Below are 19,934 nucleotides of genomic sequence, written 5' to 3'. Positions count from 1 at the left end.
GCGGGGGGGCCCCTCTGTGAGAAACGGAGTGCCCAAGCAGGAGGTTGCCCCCAGTCCTCAAGGAGACCACCAGATTTTACTTGGCGGCCTTCTGGGGAACCTCAGCAACCTGCCCGCCACTGGTAAAATACCAGGGGTGGTGGGAGGAGGCCCTTATATGGCAGTTAGTTGTCCACTTAAGGGCCTTAATTGGCCTGGGGCGGCAGAGCCATTTCTCGCTTCCGCAGCCCCTCGTAAAATTTCAGCGGGGGCGGGAACGCGTCAGCAACGGCACCCCTGCCTCCCACTCAATTTTACGACTCCCCTGCTACCAGCCCGCTCCTGCAGGATGGCATAAAATTCCGGTCGGGGCTTCAGTTTAACATCTGATCGGAAAGACAGTACCGTCCTTATCTTCTCATGTCTCACCCCATCTGTGATCAAAGGGGTACTAGATGACCTTGTCCCAGAGTGCAAAGAATGGGGTGTAAAAGAGAGCAGGTGATGACCTTCTTGTCTGTCTTCTCTCTTTTTTCAGGGAAGTGCCCATACTCTGAGATTGGGGACTCAGTGAGGTGAAGCATTGAACTTGGGACAGAAGTAGTTGCAACAATCCTTTGAGACAGCATGAATCATATTTGTCTTTGTTGAATAATCTCAACTAAATGTTGATCACACATTTCTGATTACTTTTTCCTGGTGCAAAGAAGTTGTTCACTTCCCTGTGACCTCATAGCCCCTGCTTATAAGGCTCCTTCAGTTGACTAAAGCACCAGAAGATATATTTTCTTCCATTTGCTAATAGAGAAAATGTCAGAATGGGTGGAAAGGGAGTTAGCATGTGAAAATCCACTCTTGGCTTCCTGACTTCGAGGACATCTCAATCCTGGAAGTGTTACTTACATCTTAATGTCTGCATCAAAGTGATAATAAATGCTAGTTGATCTCTCCTGACATTGCACTCAGGGGGCTGAGTTTTACTAGCCCTCTGAGGACGGGCTGGGAGGCAGGGGATGGGGAGGGGCCATAAAATGGCAAAGGAAGCCAGGGGTGGAGTGCACGTTGCCGTTCCCTTGCTATGGAATTTTATCAACAGCGGGGATGGTTAAGAATGGCCTTCCCTCCCAGAGGCCAATTGAAGCCCTTAAATGGCCAATTAGGGCCTCTTCCTACTGCCACTGGCATTTTACCAGCAACTGATGGGCCTCCCCACCACATGGGGAGACTGCCCAGTAAAACCTGGTGGCCTCCCTGTGGGCTGAGGGTGTGGGGGGAGCCCTTCCTGTGGCCTCAGAGAGGACCCCATGAAAACATAGCCCCACCCTTCCGCCCTCACCAACCTCCACCCCTCGCTGGGGCCTGCCTGATTGGTCCTGGTGACCTTGCAGTGTCTATTTTTGGCAGCTGCAGCAGTGGCTACCACTGCCAGTGGTGCTGCTAAGACTGAATAGCTGCTGGTTCTCTGATTGGCCAGCAGCTCTTGGAGGCAGGCTCCCATTTTTTTTTTAAAGAGATGGGAGCCCCACGCCAGGCGGTTAATTACCTGAGCGCCGAATGATGCGGCCAGGGGTCCCCCACACTGCTGAGGTGAGGTTCCACCTGGCTTTGCAGCCCGTCGTTGGGACCCTGGCCACACCGACAAAATTCAGCCCAGAGAGTCAAGATCAAGTGTAGTCTTTGGATGAAGCAGGGTAATTGGACCAGGATGTGAAGACTTATGCAAACTGTCCATGTAACCTTGTTATGTGGTAATTACACTTTCCTGCCAGTAATGACACTGATAGGGAAAAGGTAAAGTTACATCCTGACATGTTTTACATGGGAAACTGCCATTATAATGTGGACATAAGAACTGATAATGAAAAATGCAGCGGCAGGATTTTGTAATACATTATAGATAAATGATTCTTGCATTTATATGGCATCATATCACATCATTGAAATATCTCAAAGTGTTTCATGTTGTATTGATTGTTGTTATATAGCAAGGTGCATAGACTCGGCTTGTACTCCTTTGAGTATAGAAGATCGTGGGGTGATCTAACTGAGATGTTTAAGATGATTAAAGGGCTTGATATGGTAGTTAGAGAGAAACTATTTTCTCTGGTGGGGGTGTCCAGAACAAGGGGAAATAACCCTAAAATTAGAGCTAGGCCGTTCAGGGTTGATGCCAGGAAGCACTTCTTCACCCAAAGGGTAGTGGAAATCTGGAACTCTCTCTGCCAAAAAGCTATTGAGGCTATTTCAATTGAAAATTTCAAAACTGAAATAATAGATTTTTGTCAGACAAGTCCATTAAAGGTTATGGAAGCAAGGTAGGTAGACAGTTAAGGTACACATCAACCACAATCTAATTGAGTGGAAGAACAGACTGGAGGGGTGGTTTGGCCTACTCCTTTTCCTATGTTTTTAAGCACAGCATCTATTTGGTGCTGACAACATCCCATAGACATCACTGAGATGAATGACCAGTTGATCAGTGCTGCTGGTGATGTTGGTTGAGGGAGGAATGTTGGACCAGAGCATTGGGAGGAACAACCACCCTGCCTCAATAATGGATTGGATTTTTGACATCTGCTGGAACCCCTGGAACAGGCAGACAGGACCGTGGCTCAATGGCCTCTTCTGACAGATCACGCCTGCAACAATGTGACACTCCCTCAACAGAGTCAGCTCACGCCCTGATATAGAACTTCAACTCACACTAGAACACTGCCAACTAAGCCAAGCTGATACATAAGACCTGTTTGATTCATTTTTTGCTTTCACATGGAAATGCACTACCTGAAAAGGTGGTGAAAGCATGTACGTTAGCATCTTTCAAATGGTGATGGGATGAATACTTGAAGGGGAAAAATTTGCTCACCTATGGGGAAAGAGTAATTATTTAGCTATTTGAAAGAGCACATACAGGCTCAATGGTCTGAATGGCCTCCTTCTGTGTTGTATCATTCTATAGCTTTTTGCATTAGCTTAGAAGAAGCAGGAATATTTCTGCGCTGTTTTGACCATGTTTTAACCAGCTCACTGAAAACAAAAAGAAAGATCTTGTGGTTGTATAGCACCGTTCACAACCTCAGGACATCCCAAAGCGCTTTACAGCCATTGAAACATTTCTTTAATGAAGCGTAGATATGTAGGAAACATGGCAGCCAATTTACGCACAGCAAGGTTCCACAAACAACAGTGAGATAATTTACCAGTTAATCTGTTTTTTGATGTTGTTTGAACTATAAATGTTGACCAGGACACTGCAAGAACTCCTCTGCTCTTCTTTGAAATACTGTCGAAGGGGCTTTTACATTCACCTGAGAGGACAAACAGGGCCTCGGTTTAACATCTCATTTGAAAAATGGCACCTCCAACAGTGCAGTACTCCCTCAGTACTGCATTGGGAGTGTCAGCCTAGATTGTGTGTTCGAAGCTCTGGAGTAGGACTTGAACTCACAACCTGCTAACTCCAAAAGTGCTACCATTGAACCATGGCCATTACTGTGGTTTTTATATAGGGTTTTTAAAAAAATCTGCTTTACCAGAGGGACATTTTCCTACATTAAAGGCACTACGCAAGTTGTTATATTCATTATAGTTTTCTATATATGTGGTGGCAGCTAATTGGCTTTAACTTTTGACAGTACGATATTATAATATGATAATAAGCAAGTAATCAGTTTTAGAAATTGTCTGGTCGTATATCTCATTGCTGTTTGTGGGAGCTTGCTGTGTGTAAATTGGCTGTCGCGTTTCCAACAGGGACTACACCTCAAAAGTACTTCATTGGCTGTAAAGCACTTTGGGGTGCCCCGATGTCATGAAATGGGGCTTTTATAAATGCAAAATCTTTCTTCCTTCTAAGGTGTAAAAATGAAGGGCAATGGGTTGCCTTTCATCAGTACTGCCAAAAATTCGAGATATAATAGGTTTTCAGCAAGTGCAGATACACGGAAAGATTGAACGTGCCAAAGCTCTCTTCTGTGGAAAAAAGACTGAATTGTGACATGATAGAAGTCTTCAATATTGTGAAAGTGTTCGATTGGGAATTCAGGAGAACCTTCTTTATCCAGAGAGTGTTTAGAATATGGAACTTACATCCAGTAGTTGAGGTGAATGGCATAGATACTTTTAAGGGGAAGCTAGATATGCACCTGAGGGACAAAGTATATAAGAATCTATTGATGGGGTGAGAGGAAGCTCACGTGGAGCATAAACACGGGCAAGGACCTGTTGGACTGAATGGCCAGTTTTAGTGCTGCAAATATTTTGGAATTTGTAACTTGTTGAGTGGGGCAGGGTCATAACTGGCACAATTCTCTTTGCAATTGAGCAGTCTAATTTAACACACTGAAAAAAATTACATAGTGTAATCTGTGTTTACTGGGATGTGGAAGATTTTCATCTTTGAATCCAGTGACAGCAGAGCTGCATGCTGTTAAATCAGATACGGCACAGTCAGGACTTACCTCACATTAAACTGACAAATCTGCTTATAAATGGGAGCCTCGGGAAAGCAATGCCTGCACGTTTGTGTTATCTTTCATTCTCCCAAACTGCTGAATATACCTTCTGGTTTGCCTTAATGCTATCACCCAAATCACTATTAACTCACACAATTGTTGAGTGGCGATTTACCCTATGGCACTGGGTGGAAACTGTCCAGAATTTCTTCAAACAAAAGCCTTGATTGCAAATTGTTGGTTTGAAGCCAACACAAAATTATAATTCTAACAATTCACATACTTAATTGTTACTCCCTTTCTCTTTCACTTGACACAATTTTATACATATTTCCCACTCTCTGACATGCATGAGGGAAAAAGTTGATGTGAATAAAAAGTTATGTCATGTTGGTCTGGTTGTAATGTGGCGTGATTCGGCTAATATGGGTTGAATGACGTAATGTTGGTTCTGTGTGTAATGTAGTGTTTATAGTGTAATGTGGTGTGAATGCTCTAATGTCATGCTAACGGTGTAATGCATGAATGGTGTGATGTGGTGTAAATGGTGTGATATGTTGTAAATGATGTGATGTATTGTGTGAATGGTGTGATGTGGTGAAAATGGTATAATGTGGTGTAAATGATGCAGTGTGGTGTAAATGGCGGAGATGCACCAGTAGAACATGTAACATGCCCCAAGCTATGTACAATACAAGAGGCACCTAAAGGTAAATAGATTTTCTTAACAAATTGGCAGCGCCCCCATGGTTTGGGGCTTCACTGACAGTCTGCCTTGAGCTGTTCAGCTGCTTATCAGAAATCCTGTGCCATACTTAAATATAAAGAGCTATTATACTGTGAATGATCTGCTACTCCCACCAGAAACTAATCCACTAGTGTACACGTCCCAAGGTGTGACCCTGATGTTTTCCTTCTGACAAAGCCAAGAGTTTTGCAGTCCTTTGGAGAATGAGAAAGGAACATAGAAAAATTTACGGCACAGAAGGAGGCCTTTTGTCCCATGGTGCCGGCTGAAAAAGAGCTATTCACTCTAATCCCATGTTCCAGCTCTTGCTCTGTAGCCATGTCGGTTATGCCACCTCAAGTGCTTATGCAAGTGTTTTTTAAATGTGATGAGGGTTTCTGCCTCTATCATCCTTTCAGGCAGTGAGTTCCAGACATCCACAACCTTCTGGGTAAAAAAATACTCCTTAACTCCCCTCTAATCTTTCTATTGCCTTAAATCTATTCTCCCTCATTATTGAATTCTCTGCTAACAGAAAGAGGTCAATCCTGTTGACTCTATCTAGTCCGCTCATAATTTTACACACTTCAATTAAATCTCCCCTCAGAATTCTATGTTCCAGAGAAAACAAACCCAGCCTATCCAATGGATGTGATAAACATATGGAGAGAGGAAGTATAAATGGTATTAGCATCCTTGAAAGTTGATAAATCACCAGGGTTGGATGGAATGTACCCTAGGCTGTCAAAAGAAGCAAGAGAGGAAAAAGCAGAAGGTCTGGCCATCATTTTCCAGTCCCCACTAGATACAGGTGTGGTGTCAAAGGACTAGAGAACTGCTAATATTGTACTTCTGCTTAAAAGGTGACTGAAGGATAGATCGAATAATTACAGACCAGTCAGTCTAACCTCTGTAGTGGGCAAATTACTGGAATCCATTCTGAGAGACAGGATAACTGTCACTTAGAAAGGCACAGATTAATCAAGGATAGTCAGCGTGGATTTGTTAAGGGAAGATCTTGTTTGACCAACTTGATCGAGTTTTTTGAAGAAGTAACAAGGAAGATAGATGAGGGTAGTGCAGTTGATATGGTCTACGTAGATTTTAGCAAGGCTTTTAACAAGGTCCCACATGGCAGACTGGTTAAAATAATAAAATCCCATGGGGTTCAGGGAAATGCAGCAAGGTGGATACAAAATTGGCTCAGTGGCAGGAAACAAAGGGTAATTGTTGACGGGTGTTTTTGTGACTGGAGGGCTGTTTCCAGTGGCGTTCCGCAGGCCTCAGTACTAGGTCCCCTGCTTTTTCTGGTATATATTAACGATTTGGACGTAAATGTAGGGGGCATGATCAAGATGTTTGCAGACGACACAAAGATTGGCCGTGTGGTAGATAGCGAGGAGGATAGCTGTAGGCTGCAGGAAGATATTGATGGTCTGGTCAGATGGGCAGAAAAGTGGCAAATGGAATTCAACCTGTAGCACAATGGCACAGTGGTTAGCACCGCAGCCTCACAACTCCAGCGACCCGGGTTCGGTTCTGGGTACTGCCTGTGCAGAGTTTGCAAGTTCTCCCTGTGACCACGTAGGTTTCCACTGGGTGCTCCGGTTTCCTCCCACAGCCAAAGACTTGCAGGTTGATAGGTAAATTGGCCATTGTAAATTGCTCCTAGTGTAGGTAGGTGGCAGGAGAATGGTGGGAATGTGGTAGGGATTATGGGATTAATGTAGGGTTATTATAAATGGGTGGTTGTTGGTCGGCACAGACTCGGTGGGCCGAAGGGCCTGTTTCAGTGCTGTATCTCTCTATGACTCTAAGTGTGAGGTGATGCATTTGGGGAGGTAAAACAAGGCAAAGGAATGCATGATTAATGGGAAAATACTGAGAAGTGAGGGACCTTGGAGTGAGTGTCCACAGATCCCTGAAGGTGGCAGGACAGGTTGATAAGGTGGTTAAAAAGGCATATGGAATCCTTTCCTTTATTAGCCAAGGTATAGAATATAAGAGCAGGGAGGTTATGCTGGAACTGTATAACTCATTGGTTAGGCCACAACTTCAGTACTGTGTGCAATTCTGCTCACCTCATTACAGAAAGGATGTAATTGCACCAGAGAGGGTACAGAGGAGATTTACAGGGATGTTGCCAGGACTGGAAAAATGCAGCTATGAGGAAAGATTGGATAGGCTGGGGTTGTTCTCCTTGAAACAGAGAATGCTGAGGGGAGATTTGATCAAAATGTACAAAATTTTGAGGGGCCTGGATAGAGTAGAGGTGAAGGGCCCATTCACCTTAGCAGAGAGATCAGTGACTAGGGGGCATAGATTTAAAGTGATTGGTAGAAAAATTAGAGGGGAGATGAGGAAAAAGATTTTCACCCAGAGCGTGGTGGGGGTCTGGAACTCACTGCCTGAAAGGGTAGTTGAGGCAGAGACCCTCAACTCATTCAAAAGGAGTCTGGGTATGCACCTCAAGTTCCGTAATCTGCAGGGCTACGGACAAAATTTTGGAAGGTGGGATTAGAATAGGTGGATCGTTTTTCGGCCAGCACAGACACGATGGGACAAGTAACCTCTTTTTGTGCCTTAAACTTTCTATGATTCATATGAATGTTTCCTCATAGCTAAAATTCTCCATTCCTGAGAATGTCCTCATAAATCCCTTCTGTAACCTCTCTAGTGTGATCACATCCTTCCTTTAATGTGATGATTGGTTAGTCAGACACGACTTACCCGTAACAAATCCATGCTGACTGTCCTTGATTGATCTGTGCCTCTGTATATGACAGTGAGGAGGAATTTCTTCACTCAGAGGGTGGTGAATCTTTGGAATTCTCTGCCCAGACAGCTGTGGAGGCTCTGTGGTTGAGTATGTTCAAGAGTGAGATCGATAGAAACATCAAGGGATACGGAGATAGGGCAGGAAAATGGTGTTGAAGTAGAATATCAGCCAATGATCTAATTGAATTGCGGAACAGGCTTGAAGGGTTGAATGGCCTGCTCCTACTCCTGTTTCTTATGTTCTTATATCGAATCTCAGAATTTTTTCCAATAATTTACCCACCACCAAGATTAGACTGACTGGCCTGTAATTACTCAGGCTATTGCTTCCTCCCTTTTAAAACAATGGTACAATGTTAGCAGTCCTCCAGTCCTCCGGCACTACACCTGTAGTCATAGAGGATTGGAAAATGATGGTCAGAGCCTCTGTTATTTCTTCTTTTCTTTTTCCTAGCAGCCTGAGATACATTTTATGACCTGGTGATTTATCCAGTTTCAAGGATGCTAAACACCTTAAATTTTCCCCCTCACTATGTTTATCCCATCCAATATTTCACACTCCTCCTTAAGTACAATGCCTGCCTCGTCTCTCTCTTTTGTGAAAACAGACACAAAGTATTCATTAAGATCGGCACAACATCGTGGGCCGAAGGGCCTGTTCTGTGCTGTATTTTTCTATGTTCTATGTTCTATGTTCTAACCTTGCCCACATCTTGCGTCTCCACGCACAAATTATCTTTTTGGTCTCTAATTAGCCCTGCATTTTCCTTAGTTATCCTCTTGCCCTTAATGTATTTATAAAATATCTTTGGGTTTTCCTTGATTTTATTTGTTTTTTTTTATGCTGTCTCTATTTTGTTTTCCTAATTTTTTTTTAAGTTCACCTCTACACTTTCTATATACCTCTTGGCTTTTTGCAATATTGAGCTATTGACATCTAACATAAGCTTTCTTTTTTTGCCTTCTCCTACTCTGTATGTTCTTTGATATCCGGGGGGTCTAGATGTATGAGTCCCATCCCTTTTTTTTCGGAACATATTGGTTCTGAACCCTCTTTAGCTGCTCTTTGCCTCCCCCTACTCTGAGACTGATTTACCTTCAAGTAGCTTTTTGCAGTCAACTTTTGCCAAATCACTTTTCAGCTTCGTAAAATTGACCTTTCCCCAATTTAAAACTTTGTACTCTTGACCTATCTTTATCCTTTTCCATAACAGCTCTAACTCTAATTGAATTATGATCACTACGACTAAAATGCTCTCCCACTGATATCCCTTTCACCTGAATACATGAAAAATTCTGCACCCTCTGTACCTTTTACACTGAATTTATCCCAATTAATATTAGGGTAGTTGAAATCCCCTACTATTACTGCACTTTTGTTTTTGCACTTTTCAGCAATTTGACTACATATTTGCTCTTCTATCTCCCTCTGACTGTTTGACGGTCTATCATAGGTACACCCAGCACTGTGATTGCCCCTTATTTTGTTCCTCTGTTCAACCCATATGGCTTCTTTTGATGCTCCTTCAAGCATATTATTCCTCCTCACAGCTGTGATTGTTTCTTTAACCAATATTGCGAAGCCCCCTCTGTTTTTATCCCCTCTCCATCCTGTCTATAAATCCCGTAACCAGGAATGTTAGGCTGCTATCCCTGCCCTTCTTTAAGCCATGTTTCAGTAATAGCTATAATATCATCCTGCCAAGTGTCTATCTGTGTCCTCAACTCATCATCTTGATTCACTAGGCTCCGTGCACTGAAATTTATGCCTTTAATCACCGAACAACTCTTTTGATGTCCATTTTCCAGCCTTCCTCTCTTCGCTTACTAATTTTCTGCCTTCTATTTCCAGTTTTGCTTTTTTTTCTTCTGAATCTACACTCGAGTTCCTGTCCCCAAGTCAAGCTAGTTTAAACCCTCCCCAACAGGACGAGCAAACCTCCCCACCAAGATATTGGTCCTAGCCCTCTTGAGGTGCAAACCGTCAGCTTGTACAGGTCCCACCTCCCCCAAAACCCAGTCCTAATACCCCAGGAATCTGAAGTCTTCCTTCCTGCACCATCTCTCCAATCAGGCATTCAGCTGCACTATCCTATTTCTGTACTCACTAGCACATGGCACTGGGAGTAATCCGGAGATTCCTACCTTTGAGCTTTCACTTTTCAAAGCCTTTCCTAGCTCCCTGAAAACTGCCTGCAGAATCTCATCTCTCTTTCTCCCTATGTCATTAGTACCATATGAACCATGACCCCTGGCTGTTCACCCTGCCCACTCAGAATGTTCTGCAGCTCTCAGTGACATCCTTGATCCAAGCACCAGAGAGGGACATACCATCCCAGAGTTACGTCTGCGGCTGCAGAAATACCTGTCTGCTTCCCTAGTTATTGAGACCCCCATCAGTATTGCTTTCCTGACCTTCCTCTTCTGCCTCCCCCCCTCCCCCCACACCACTGAGCCACCCACGGTACTGTGGACTTGCTCTTGCTGTATTCCCCAGAGGAACCATCACCCTCACCAGTATACAGAACTGAATACTGGTTGGAGAGTGAGATGCATTCAGCAGACCCCTGCACTATGTGTCTGGGCTTGCTTGACTGTCTGGCAGTCGCCTAGTCCCTCTCTGCCTGCACCCCCTAAAGCTGTGGGGTCACCACAACCAGAAATGTGCTATTCATGTAGTTCTCAACCTCGTGGATGCAGTGATGCCAGCTGCTGCTCAAGCTTTGAAATCCGGAGCTCAAGCTCCTAAGCTGATGACACTTCCTGCACATGTGGTTGCCCAGGACACAAGAAGTGCTTATCTCCCCTCAAAGATGATATGTAGTTTGTCTGCTTGGAGATTTGAGTATATATTCTAGAAGACAGCACTCTTGGCATGAAGCTTTGCTCAATGGAAGGACCATGCATTCAGAGCTGTCAGGTGTATGAAGACAGGTGACTTTAAAATTTTTTTTTTTAAATTCATTCATGGGATGTGAGCGACGCTGGCCAGGCCAGCATTTATTCCCCATCCCTAATTGCTGTTGAGAAGTTGGTGGTGAGCTGCCTTCTTGAACCGCTGCAGTCCATTTGGCGTAGGTACACCCACAGTGCTGTTAGGAAGGGAGTTCCAGGATTTTGACCCAGCGACAGTGAAGGAACGGCGATATAGTTCCAAGTCAGGATGGTGTGTGACGGAGGGGAACTTGCAGGTTGTGGTGTTACCATGCATTTGCTGCCCTTGTCCTTCTAGTTGGTAGAGGTCGCGGGTTTGGAAGGTGCTGTCTAAGGAGCCTTGGTGCATTGCTGCAGTGCATCTTGTAGATGGTGCACACTGCTGCCACTGTGCATCGGTGGTGGAGGGAGTGAATGTTTGTAGATGGGGTGCCAATCAAGCGGGCTGCTTTGTCCTGGATGGTGCTGAGCTTCTTGAGTGTTGTTGGAGTTGCACATATCCAGGCAAGTGGAGAGTATTCCATCACACTCCTGACTTGTGCCTTGTAGATGGTGGACAGGCTTTGGGGAGTTAGGAGGTGAGTTACTCGCCTCAGGATTCCTAGCCTCTGCCCTGCTCTTGTAGCCACGGTATTTATATGGCTACTCCAGTTCAGTTTCTGGTCAATGGTAGCCCCTAGGATGTTGATAGTGGGGGATTCAGCGATGGTAATGCCCTTGAATGTCAAGGGGAGATGGTTAGATTCTCTCTTGTTGGAGATGGTCATTGCCTGGCACTTGTGAGGCGCGAATGTTACTTGCCACTTATCAGCCCAAGCCTGGATATTGTCCAGGTCTTGCTGCATTTCTACACAGACTGCTTCAGTATCTAAGGAGTCACGAATGGTGCTGAACATTGTGCAATCATCAGCGAACATCCCCACTTCCGACCTAATGATTGAAGGTAGGTCATTGATGAAGCAGCTGAAGATGGTTGGGCCGAGGACACTACCCTGAGGAACTCCTGCAGTGATGTCCTGGAGCTCAGATGATTGACCTCCAACAACCACAACCATCTTCCTTTGCCCTAGGAATGACTCCAGCCAGCGGAGGGTTTTCCCCCTGATTCCCATTGACCTCAGTTTTGCTAGGGCTGCTTCGTGCCATACTCGGTCAAATGCTGCCTTGATGTCGAGGGCAATCACTCTCACCTCACCTCTTGAGTTCAGCTCTCTTGTCCATGTTTGAACCAAGGCTCTAATGAGGTCAGGAGCTGAGTGCCCCTGGCGGAACTCAAACTGAGCGTCACTGAGCAGGTTATTGCTAAGCAAATGCCGCTTGATGGCACTGTTGATGACACCTTCCGTCACTTTCCTGATGATTGAGAGTAGGCTGATGGGGCGGTAATTGGCCGGGTTGGACTTGTCTTGCTTTTTGTGTACAGGACATACCTGGGCAATTTTCCATATTGCAGGGTAGATGCCAGTGTTGTAGCTGTACTGGAACAGCTTGGCTAGGGGCGCGGCAAGTTCTGGAGCACAGGTCTTCAGTACTATTGCCGGAATATTGTCAGGGCCCATAGCTTTTGCAGTATCCAGTGCCTTCAGTCGTTTCTTGATGTCATGCGGAGTGAATCGAATTGGCTGAAATCTGGCATCTGTGATGGTGGGGACCTCAGGAGGAGGCCGAGATGGATCATCAACTTGGCACTTCTGGCTGAAGATTGTTGCAAATGCTTCAGCCTTATCTTTCGCACTGATGTGCTGGGCTCCCCCATCATTGAGGATGGGGATATTTGTGGAGCCACCTCATCCAGTTAGTTGTTTAATTGTCCACCATCAATATGGACTGTCAACATGGACTATGTGCTTCATAATACTTCTTTCAAGTAGACCTACTGAAATTGGATTCTCATGCAACTGTGGGGAGCACAGAACACTGGACCTCTGCCAATACATGCTGCCCCTCATCAACCCCCATCTCAACCTCACTGTAATCTGCCCAAGTGCGCTTATCTCGGCTTGTGTCCAGTTCAGTTGAGAATGGTGCTGTGGTGATTTTTCCTCTGACTGAACCACTCTACTTAGATATTTGGGTTATTCTGAATACATAAACATGTATCCATTGAGCATTGTTGACTCGACATCAAGCATTATGCACTAATTATCATGTGTGGACATGTTGTTGTAACATATTGTGAAATTCCTGAAATATATAAAAACAATATAGTGGATAGCAGTTGGTCAGTGCACCCTTACCCCATCCAAGGCCCAAAACCACCTCGGGATTCCTGTCTAAGCAAGTCTACTATTCTGTCCTCATATGTAGTAGTATGTGCACTTTGTGCATTTTATTCTGAGCTCTGTAATTATATATAGATTTTGCCTTTATAAATGAGAACAGTATTGAATGAGACAGGATGATTTGACCCTTGGAAGTTCTTGACCACTGTAGTGGGTGCTGTATGCATGGCTAATTCTGCCCAACTTCACCTCTCTCTCACTAGTTACAGCCTTGCTCTCAGGTTGCCAACCCTCCAGGATTGCCCTGGAGTGTCCAAGAATTAAAGATTAATCTGGACACTGCTGCAAATAACTCAGGAGAAAAATCATTGGGACTGTAAAAAAATTCTTGTATAATTTTCATCTTCATTGAACACTATTCTTTATTAGTTATAAAAGTATTTATAAAAGGGGAAAAAGTCTGTTTGTCCAGAAGGGGCAGTTGGTGGCAGGCAACCATATTTTGAAACCTCCAGGAATACATCCAACCAGAGTTGGCAACTCACCTTGCTTACATTCCACTATGTTTTTTGTATATATCCTTCCAGTGACTGTATCATTCTTTCACATTGATGCATCTTTGCAGTACTATTGTCACTTTTCCTTCTTTAATGTGTTACGACTGAGGCTGGAGGAGTGCACTGACTTTCTCTCGTTCCACTTCTCCGCGGGTCACAACATAGATTTAAATGTTTTACCCAGTCACCGATGTGGCCAATTATATATTTTATTTTTGTTTCAGAATAAGATCTACTAACCAGGTTTCCTTAATAACCAACAAAATTATTAATTTATTATGAAGGAAGACTTATTCAACACAGATGCAAAGCTTGTTAAAAACCCAGGTTGAAATATGAAAGTTCTCTTCTAAATTAACCCAACACACACACACCGTTTTAAGCAAAATTAAAGAATTTCCTCTGCAGAGATCTCTTTACAAAAAGGGCCAAATACTTGTTAATTCTGGAAGGAAAAAAGGACAAGATGTGCGATGTTCTCCACAGGCCCTTTTAGTCTGGCATCCAGATACTCTTAGATGGCTGTCACTGCAATCTTTTTGGAGCAGTTCTCTTCAGGCGACATCAAGGATTAGACTGGCAAACTTTTCTGGAGAAATGCGGCATCAATTTCTCCAGTCCACACACTAGACTCTCAGGGTTTCTCAAAGAGGTGGAAAAGGAGAGTTTTCTTTGTACTATGCACGTCTGTCTTAGCAGACTTACCCCCAACTGACTCAAAACAATATTCAATACGAAACCAGCTCTTGACCACCATAAATCTTGACATGCCACTTCTCTGTAAATAACTTCCCCAGTCACCAAAGCTCCTGCTGTTCACTTAGCTTAAGACATGTGACTTCCAGTAAGGATTTGTTTTTGAACACAATCTCAAGTCCTTCCAGTGACATTTAAAAAATAAAGTCCAGCATCTATGGAGTGTCTTTGGTCTTTCAAATGAATCCATTTCCACCATTTTTAAACATGAGTCCTCAAAAAATATTAAAAATTGGAAGCACTTTCACAACAAATGGTGCAACAGATCTCACCACATCCTCAACAGTTGTTGACATGGGTGGTAATCTTTTCTGTAACGAGTTGCCATATTTGCTGCACAGTTTCTACATTATAGGAACATAGGAAATAGGAGCAGGAGTAGGCCATTCAGCCGCTCGAACCTGCTCTGCCATTGAACTGGATCATGGCTGGTCTTCTATCGCAATGCTATTTTCCCGCATTATCCCCACATCCCTTGAAATCTTTAATATATTGCAAGTCATCGAGTCATCTTTTTATTATTTTATTTTATCCTGGGCAATATTTATCCCTCAACCAACCTCACTCAGCATATGATTTTCTGGTCATTATTACATTGCTGTTGTGGGATCTTGCTGTGTACAAAAATGCTGCCAGTTTTTTCTACATTACAACACTGACTATACTTCAAAAAGTATTTAAGTGGTTGTGAAGAACTTTCAGATATTGTTGGACCATGAAAGACTCTATATAAATGGAAATCTTGTTTTCTAAATAAACAGTTGAACTTCACAGTTTCTCTAAATATTGATATACTGGTTTAGGTGGCTGATCAGCAGATAAGCATGAAAGGTTCATTTTTGAAGGCACATTATGATTGGTTGTTTTTTTCATTGCTGCCAATGAAATTGTGCTCTCAGGAAAATCATATTTTAAAACTGAATTTCTCCATTTGACTGGTTTGAAACTTGAAAAAACAGATATTTAACCCACTTTATCACAAAGGAGGAAAATATGACAACTGGCTTTCAAATGTTCTGTATATTTTATATAGACGCTGCAGAAATTCTGTAAAATGTTAATGTTGTAAAGGAGGATTATGAAATGTACAGATTTATTTAATTATTAGGACTCTTTATAAGTGTGTGTATAATATGTTTGTTTTGAGATCTGTGTTGTTGTTGATGGTTGATTTTCTAACTTAACTCAGATGTTCCACAGAGCTTTGTCCTCTCTTCTACTCTGTTCCTTCCTCATAGCAGTGGCTTCCTCCACTCATTGACCAACAATGATGATTTTACTCTACACTAATCAACTTCTTTAATGTTACATGCTCCCAATGGACACAACTTCCAGATCTCTCTCAATCCAATGTCTAAATCGATACATCTTGTTCTCCCTTCAATCAGGCAGTGAAAATCTTGTTTCCTTCAATTGTTCAAAGACACAGTTTCTATATTTTCTTGTGGTCTAATAAACAGCTGCAACTCCTCCCTTAGTCCTTGTTTGACCTACATACTTGGTCTCTGGTATCAAGTTAAACTTGCATATCATCTGCATTGCTAACGCTGCCTCCAAGAAGCTTAAGTTTTTCTTTGTACTATGCACTTTCTTTCCCATCAACAGCCCATAATTCTGTGTAAAGTCTAAGCACTTCCAAGACTAGAATGTTGCTACTGTATTGAAGGAGGTTAGTTTAACACTTCTTTGGCAATGTAGGCCAGATACAAGAAAAAAATATGTGTTGTCTCAGATCGAGCCTCCAAACTTTCTCCTTCTACTTAAACCTTCCTTATCTCCTTATTTTATCCTTAGCACCATAGGAGGTTCTGATTCTCTGAACTCTTTCTTTTGTTCCTTCTATACTTCTCAACTCCATGCAGTGCATTCTTCCTTCTATTCTTACCCACAACATTGAAATCAAAACTCAGCAGGCAGGCTTCACAAATCCATCTTCCCAAGTGCCTCAATGCTGTACAAATTCTTACCTCCCCCAAAGTTCCTCCCTTTTACAGTCTTTAGATTTTTAAAGCTCAAGTTGGGCTTCAATGAATCACCTCCTGATTTAGGTTATCTTGCATTTTCAGTCTTGTTCATGCTTGCATTATGGGCCTCTTCATCTTGTATTCACAGTAAAACAAAAGATAAACAGTAGATAAAACAGAAATCCATTGATGGAGTTATTTAAGAAAGGTCTGAAAGAGAAACCAGGAAACTATAGACCTGTTAGTCTAACATCTGTTATGGGGAAGTTGTTGGAATTCATAAACAAGGTCAGAGTGGCTGAGCAATTAGAGAAATTTAAGCTGATTAGAGTCAATATAGATTTGTTAAGGGTAGTTCGTGTCCAACTAATCTACTTTTGAGGAAGTAACTCAAGTAGTAGATAAGGGAATGTCTATGGATGTAGATAGATTTCAATGCAGGTTAAGTGTGAGATTATCCATTTTGGACCAAAAGAGATCTGAGTGTATTTCAAATGGTGAAAAGCTAGGAACAGTGGAAGTCCAAAGAAATTTAGGGGTCCATGTACACAGATCACTAAAATGTTGTAATTAGGTACAAAAATAATCAAAAAGGCTAATGGAATGTTAGTCTTTCTAACTAGAGGGTTAGAATATAAAAGGAAGGATGTTTTGCTGCAGCTAAACAACGCCCCAGTTAGACAACATAGGATCACAGGAAATAAGAGCAGGAGTAGGCCATTCGGCCCATTGAACCTGCTCCATCATTTAAACAGATCATGGCTGATCATCTCCTCTATGCCATTTTCCCCCACTAGCCCCATATCCCTTATGTCATTAGTATCCAGAACTCTATCGCTTTCTGTCTTGAACATGCTCAGTGATTGAGCTTCCACAGCCCTCTGAGTAGAGAATCACCACCCTCTGAGTAAAAACATTCCTCCTCATCTCAGTCTTAAATGACCAGCCCCTTATTCTGAGACTGTGTCCCCTGGTTCTAGAGTCACCAGCCAGAGGAAACATCCTATCCACATCTACCCTGTGATGCCCTGTAAGAATTCTGTACGTTTCAATGAGATCACCTCTCATTCTTCGAAATTCTAGAGAATACAGGCCCAGTTTCTGCAATCTCTCCTCATAAGACAATCCCGCCATCCCAGGGATTAGTCTGGTGAACCTCCCTTGCACTCCCTCTATGACAAGTATATCCTTCCTTAGATAAGGAGAACAAAACTGTGCACAATACTCCAGGTGTGGTCTCACCAAAGCTTTATACAATTGCAGCAAGACATCTTTACTGCAATGAAGGCCAACATACCATTTGCCTTCTTAATTGCTTGCTGCACCAGCATACTAGCTTTTAGTGACTCACAAACAAGGATACCCAGGTCTCTTTAGACATCAACACTTAGCAACCTCTCACCATTTAAGAAATACTCTGCTTTTCTGTTGTTTCTACCGAAGTGGATCACTTTACACTCATTCACATTATATTCCATCTGCCATGTCCTTGCCCATTTACTTAATCTGTCCAAATCCCCTGGAAGCCTCCTTGCATCCTCCTCACAATTTACATTCCCATGTAGTTGTGTGTCATCAGCAAATTTGGAAATATTACAATTGGTCCCCATATCCAAATCATTTATATAGATTGTGAGCAGCTGTGGCTCAAGCACTGATCCTTGTGGTACCCCACTAGTAACAGCCGCCATCCTGAGAATGACCCATTTATTCCTACTCTCTGTTTTCTGTCTGTTAACCATCTCAGTCCATATCAGTATATTAACCCCAATCCCATGTGTTCTAATTTTATTTACTAACCTCCTGTGTGGGACCTTCTCAAAAGCCTTCTGAAAATCCAAATACACCATATCCACTGGTTCTCCTTTATCTATGCTACAAGCAACATCCTCAAAAAACTCCCAACAGGTTTGTCAAACATGATTTCCCTTTCACAAATCCATGTTGACTCTGCCCAATCATATCATTATTTTCCCAAGTGTCCAGTTATCTCATCCTTTATAATAGATTCTAACATTTTCCTTACTACTGACATCAAACTAACAGGTCTGTAGTTCTCCATTTTCTCTCTCGCTGCCTTCTTAAATAGTGGGGTTACATTTGCTACTTTCCAGTTTGCAGGAACTTTTCCAGAATCTATATAATTTTGAAAGATAACCACTAATCCACTATCTCTTAGCCACATCCTTCAATACTCTGGGATGTAGCTCATCTGGTCCAGGGGATTTATCAACTTTCAATCCAATTAATTTTTCAAATACTAGCTATTTATTGTTACTAATTACTTTCAGTTCTTCATTTTTACAAGTCCCTTGGTTCCCTAGTATTTCTGGGAGATTTTCTGTGTCTTCCTCCATGAAGACAGACACAAAGTAATTTTTTAGTCTCTCCGCCATTTCCTCATTCTCCACCAAACTCTCCTGTCTCCACCTGCAATGGACCCACATGCGTCCTTGCTAATCATTTCCTTTTCACATACCTAAAGAAGCTTTTACAGTCTGCCTTTATGTTTCTAGCTAACTTGCATTCATAATCTTTTTTCCCTTTCTTTATCAGTTTCTTGGCACTCCTTTATTAGACTCTAAATTCCTCCCAATCCTCGGGCTTACCACTTTTTCTGGCGACCTTATAAGCCACTTCCTTTGACCTAATGCAATCTTTAACTTCTTTTGTTAGCCATGGTTGATTCACCTTTCCTGTTGGGTTTTTGTGCCTTAGAGAAATGTATATTTGCTGTAAACGGTGAATACTAGCCATTGTTTGTCTACTGTCAAACCTTTTAATGTATTTTCCCAATCCATCTTAGCCAAATTGCCCCTCATACCTTCATAGTTTCCTTTGTTCAGATCTGGAGTTCTGTGTACAGTTCTGGGCACTGCACCTTGGAAAGAATATATTGGCCTTGGAAGGAGTGGAACACAGATTCACCAAAATATTACTAGGTCTCTAAAGGTTTAATTTTGAGGAGAGATTACATAAACTAAGTTTGTCTTCTTTGGAATATTGAAGGTTAAAGGGTGATTTGTTGCAATTTTTAGGACTTTGAAATGATTTGATGGGGTAGATACAGAAACCTTTTTCTGCTGGTGGGGCAGTCTAGGACAAGGGGACATGTCCTTCAATGTAGAGCCACTCTATTCAGGAGAGAAGTTAGGAAACACTTCTTCAAGCAAAGGGTGGTAGAAGTAAGCAACTGTCTCCCACAAAAAGCAGTCGATAGTAATTCAGTTAATAATTTGAAATCTGAGATTGATAGATTTTTTTTGCCAACCAGGGATATTAAGAGATGTGGAGACAAGATAGAGTTAGAATACAGATCAGCATGATCTCATTGAATGGTGGAAAAGGTTGAGGGGCTGAATGACCTACTCCTGTTCCTATGTTGTACATTAATTCATAATTGTTTACACACTTCTTCAGCTAATGTGTCTTTATCTGCAGTGCTGCTATTCCTCTCCTCATTGTACTCTAATCCACTTTATTTGTGTACCAGTTTTGAGTCACAGTATCATAACAAAATGACAGTAGTCTCATATTCTGGTGTCATTTCATGGATAATGATG

At 42.6% G+C, this 19,934-nt stretch overlaps 1 protein-coding gene across 3 annotated transcripts in view; it reads left to right on the top strand.

Moving 5' to 3' along the window:
• Nucleotides 1-19,934, top strand: part of LOC137383425 (catenin delta-2-like) — a 552,588-nt gene that overhangs the window by 319,883 nt on the left and 212,771 nt on the right. The gene's annotated exons all lie outside the window — the stretch shown is intronic.

This window comes from Heterodontus francisci, chromosome 2 (assembly GCF_036365525.1).
Source record: "Heterodontus francisci isolate sHetFra1 chromosome 2, sHetFra1.hap1, whole genome shotgun sequence".
Lineage (NCBI taxonomy): Eukaryota > Metazoa > Chordata > Chondrichthyes > Heterodontiformes > Heterodontidae > Heterodontus > Heterodontus francisci.
Note: the sequence above shows the minus strand (reverse complement) of the source record. Positions and strands in the feature narration are given on the sequence as shown.